Source organism: Harpia harpyja, chromosome Z (genome assembly GCF_026419915.1).
Source record: "Harpia harpyja isolate bHarHar1 chromosome Z, bHarHar1 primary haplotype, whole genome shotgun sequence".
NCBI classification, from domain to species: domain Eukaryota; kingdom Metazoa; phylum Chordata; class Aves; order Accipitriformes; family Accipitridae; genus Harpia; species Harpia harpyja.
The window spans coordinates 107,566,804-107,572,007 of record NC_068969.1 but is presented as its reverse complement, the minus strand read 5'-3'; the positions used below and the strand labels follow the sequence as shown (position 1 = coordinate 107,572,007).

At 63.1% G+C, this 5,204-nt stretch overlaps 2 pseudogenes; both read left to right on the top strand.

The window, feature by feature from the left end:
- Positions 1 to 260: 260 nt before the first annotated feature.
- Positions 261 to 1,057, top strand: LOC128136700 (interferon-like; annotated as a pseudogene).
- Positions 1,058 to 3,412: 2,355 nt separating this feature from the next.
- LOC128136955 (interferon-like) lies at positions 3,413 to 4,029 on the top strand (annotated as a pseudogene).
- Positions 4,030 to 5,204: the final 1,175 nt, after the last annotated feature.

Genomic DNA, 5,204 nt, shown 5'->3' with positions numbered 1-5,204 from the left:
GCATCCCCCACTCAACCACTACAGCCAACCTCCCCCCAACACGCCACCAGCAAAGCACCGCCACCGCCCTCCCCACGCACGGCCACCCCACCAACGCACTTCCCCGAGACCACCACAGCCACCAGCCAAAACCGAAAACCACAGCCGGAAACTCGCTGCAATCGGAAAGCGAGGAAGGCAAAGCCGCGGCACCACATAAAGCCGGCCACCCGGCAGCACCCCAAGCACAGCGCCCACCCGCACCACCACCACCACCAAGCCTGACCAGCCTCCTGCCCAGCACCACCCACGCAGCACCCACAGCCCCACCATGGCTGCGCCCGCAACCCCACAGCCCCGCCGGCCGCACGGCGCCCCGGCGCTCCTGCTCCTCCTGCCGGCTCTCGCCACCGCCCTCGCCTGCCACCACCTGCGTCCCCGCGACGCCACCTTCCCCTGGGACAGCCTCCAGCTCCTCCACGCCATGGCTCCCAGCCCGCCACAGCCCTGCCACCACCAGCAGGCGCCCTTCTTCCCCGACACCCTCCTCCACACCAACCACCCACAGCAAGCCGCCGCCACCAGCCCTCCGCATCCTCCAGCACCTCTTCGCCACCCTCAGCAGCCCCAGCACCCCCCAACACTGGGACGCCCAGGCACGACACCACCTCCTCAACAGCCTCCAGCACCACATCCACCAGCTCCAGCAATGCCTGCCAGCCGGCGGCATGCTCCTCCAAGGCCGAGGGCCCGCAACCTGCTGCTCAACGTCAACAAATACTTCCGCCACATCCACGACTTCCTCCACGCCACAACCACAGCGCCTGCGCCCTGGGACCACGTCCGCCTCGAAGCTCGCGTCTGCTTCCAACACCTCCACAACCTCACCCGCCCACCATCCCCAATTAGCCCAGCGACCCCCACCAACCCGCACGGCCCCACGCCCCCGCCGCCACCACCACTTCTGCACCACCGCCCCATCCCCGCCTCCGTCCTCCCGCCTCCCCTGACCGACGGCGAGAGCCGACGCAAGAACCGCCCTGCACCCTCAGCCTCCGCCGACGGCTCCTCTCTTTAGAGACCTTGTTCTATTTATTTTCACAATGGGTTTTATCTACCTATTTATTCACCTATTTATTCGACAGAAAAATAAAGACCTCTTGCAAAAAGCTTGCCCGTGCCTCTTGTCTCAGAAGCACAGGAAACGAGCCGCTGGCCTGGGCTGGCCTGGGCTGGCCTGGGCTGGCCTGGGCTGGCCTGGCTGGCCTGGGGGGAAGCCGCCTCCACTCAACACCTACTCCAGGCCCTGCTCCAAACAGGGCTCTGCACACATCCCGGGCCCACTCTTCGCTTTGGCACCTCCCCAAGGAGGCACTTTCCTCAACCTCTTCCGAAAAACTCTGCCAGGGGCTAGCCGTCGGCATCACAATCACCTCTTCGGCCCTTGTCTCCTCAACCTTCTCCGCCTTCCACCCCGCTTTAGACCCACTCAGCAGCAGCTCCGCAGTCCTCACTACAGGGAAGACGCGGACCTCTTGGGCCGGGTCCAGAGGAGGGCCACAAACATCATCAGAGGGATGGAACACCTCTCCTGTGAGGACAGGCTGAGAGAGTTGGGGTTCTCCAGCCAACTGGAGAAGAGAAGGCTCCGCCGAGACCTCACTGCGGCCTTTCAGTTACTTAAAGGGGGCTCAGCAGAAAGATGGGGACAGACTTTTTCATGGGGCCTGTAGCGGTAGGACAAGGCGCAACGGCTCTACACTAAAAGAGGCTAGATGCAGACTAGATACAAGGAAGACATTTCCTACCGTCGGGGCGCTGCAACACCGCAACGGCTTGCCCAGACAGGTGGTAGATGCCCCATCCCTGCAAACATTCACGGTCCGGTTGCACGGGGCTCCGAGCAACCTCATCTAGTCGAAGATGGCCCTGCTCACTGCTGGGGGCTTCGACCAGATGGCCCTTCAAGGCCCCTCCCCACCCAAACCATTCCATGATTCCAAGGAGGAGACGCACGGCAGACATCATCGCTTTGATTAGGCTGAGCGCGGCCACCCTCGACGCTTCGGGCATTCTCCACCACAAACCCTCTCCTTGCGCTGCTTGAAGACACCTTGCAGCACCAACCGCTCTAGGGCAACACGGACAAGGTCCGGCCACGGACCTCCACCACCACCACCACCACCCCCCTACCTCCTGCGGTGACGGCACCTAGGTACGCCAAATCATCGTGCACGTGCCAGCACCCCCAGCACAGCACCCACCAACACAACGTTGCCTGACAAGACCACGGCTCCCAGCCCGCCGCCACCACCCGCACGCACTTCCCCTCTTCCAAAAGCTTCCAGAAAACACGGGGCAGCCTCCCTCGCACCAGCAGAGCACGATCCTCGCTGCTGGAAGGGACCCGAAAACCTCAGCGAGTGCAACCTCCACCTCCTCCTCCCCCCCACCAGAGATCTACAACCAGAGCGCACCTGGCTCAGCTCCACCTCCAGAGGACTCTCGGACACCCCTCCTCTAGGGGCGCAGGCCATCCCTAACGCAAGACCCTTCGCTCACCGGGCCACATTCTCCTCTTTGCTCTCCAGCCACCTCTGGCGAGGAGGCACAGAAAACACAGCGAGACTCCTGCTGCGGGGGCACACGCACGGCACCACAGCCAGCGACCCCACGCAGCAGCAAGAGCAGGAGCAAAACTCTCCCCTTTTTCCCCTTCCTTCTTCCTCAAGCCTTTCCTCCTGCCTTTCTTCCCCATTCTCACCAGCTTCAAACACAGGAGCGGGGGCAGCCCCAGCCACAAACACATCCAAAGCTCAAGTGCCTACACCCAGAGCCACCTCCTCGCACGCCGACGCCACCCCCAGGCCCTCGCTCCACGAGGGGACTCCCCAGGCTCTGCCAAGTGACATCACTTCACAAGCCTTCCCAACACGAAAAGAAAAGAAAGACCAGCTAAGACGAACACAAAGGCGAGCCACAAGTGAAAGGAAAACAGACCACAACCAGCACCAGGGCATTACAGGCGGAAAAGACACTTGGCCACGAAGGAAGCTTCAGCTGCAGAAAAGAGGCACCACAGCTCGCCCCGCAGGACACACGGAAACCCTAACACACCTCCCCGGCACAGCTGCCCACAAGGGCTCTGCCCCAGCGCTTTCGCATCCCCCACTCAACCACTACAGCCAACCTCCCCCCAACACGCCACCAGCAAAGCACCGCCACCGCCCTCCCCACGCACGGCCACCCCACCAACGCACTTCCCCGAGACCACCACAGCCACCAGCCAAAACCGAAAACCACAGCCGGAAACTCGCTGCAATCGGAAAGCGAGGAAGGCAAAGCCGCGGCACCACATAAAGCCGGCCACCCGGCAGCACCCCAAGCACAGCGCCCCACCCGCACCACCACCACCACCAAGCCTGACCAGCCTCCTGCCCAGCACCACCCACGCAGCACCCACAGCCCCACCATGGCTGCGCCCGCAACCCCACAGCCCCGCCGGCCGCACGGCGCCCCGGCGCTCCTGCTCCTCCTGCCGGCTCTCGCCACCCGCCCTCGCCTGCCACCACCTGCGTCCCCGCGACGCCACCTTCCCCTGGGACAGCCTCCAGCTCCTCCACGCCATGGCTCCCAGCCCGCCACAGCCCTGCCACCACCAGCAGGCGCCCTTCTTCCCCGACACCCTCCTCCACACCAACCACCCACAGCAAGCCGCCGCCACCGCCCTCCGCATCCTCCAGCACCTCTTCGCCACCCTCAGCAGCCCCAGCACCCCCCCAACACTGGGACGCCCAGGCACGACACCACCTCCTCAACAGCCTCCAGCACCACATCCACCAGCTCCAGCAATGCCTGCCAGCCGGCGGCATGCTCCTCCAAGGCCGAGGGCCCCGCAACCTGCTGCTCAACGTCAACAAATACTTCCGCCACATCCACGACTTCCTCCACGCCCACAACCACAGCACCTGCGCCTGGGACCACGTCCGCCTCGAAGCTCGCGTCTGCTTCCAACACCTCCACAACCTCACCCGCACCATCCCCAATTAGCCCAGCGACCCCCACCAACCCGCACGGCCCCACGCCCCGCCGCCACCACCACTTCTGCACCACCGCCCCATCCCCGCCTCCGTCCTCCCCGCCTCCCCTGACCGACGGCGAGAGCCGACGCAAGAACCGCCCTGCACCCTCAGCCTCCGCCGACGGCTCCTCTCTTTAGAGACCTTGTTCTATTTATTTTCACAATGGGTTTTATCTACCTATTTATTCACCTATTTATTCGACAGAAAAATAAAGACCTCTTGCAAAAAGCTTGCCCGTGCCTCTTGTCTCAGAAGCACAGGAAACGAGCCGCTGGCCTGGGCTGGCCTGGGCTGGCCTGGGCTGGCCTGGGCTGGCCTGGGCTGGCCTGGGCTGGCCTGGGGGGAAGCCGCCTCCACTCAACACCTACTCCAGGCCCTGCTCCAAACAGGGCTCTGCACACATCCCGGGCCCACTCTTCGCTTTGGCACCTCCCCAAGGAGGCACTTTCCTCAACCTCTTCCGAAAAACTCTGCCAGGGGCTAGCCGTCGGCATCACAATCACCTCTTCGGCCCTTGTCTCCTCAACCTTCTCCGCCTTCCACCCCGCTTTAGACCCACTCAGCAGCAGCTCCGCAGTCCTCACTACAGGGAAGACGCGGACCTCTTGGGCCGGGTCCAGAGGAGGGCCACAAACATCATCAGAGGGATGGAACACCTCTCCTGTGAGGACAGGCTGAGAGAGTTGGGGTTCTCCAGCCAACTGGAGAAGAGAAGGCTCCGCCGAGACCTCACTGCGGCCTTTCAGTTACTTAAAGGGGGCTCAGCAGAAAGATGGGGACAGACTTTTTCATGGGGCCTGTAGCGGTAGGACAAGGCGCAACGGCTCTACACTAAAAGAGGCTAGATGCAGACTAGATACAAGGAAGACATTTCCTACCGTCGGGGCGCTGCAACACCGCAACGGCTTGCCCAGACAGGTGGTAGATGCCCCATCCCTGCAAACATTCACGGTCCGGTTGCACGGGGCTCCGAGCAACCTCATCTAGTCGAAGATGGCCCTGCTCACTGCTGGGGGCTTCGACCAGATGGCCCTTCAAGGCCCCTCCCCACCCAAACCATTCCATGATTCCAAGGAGGAGACGCACCGGCAGACATCATCGCTTTGATTAGGCTGAGCGCGGCCACCCTCGACGCTTCGGGCA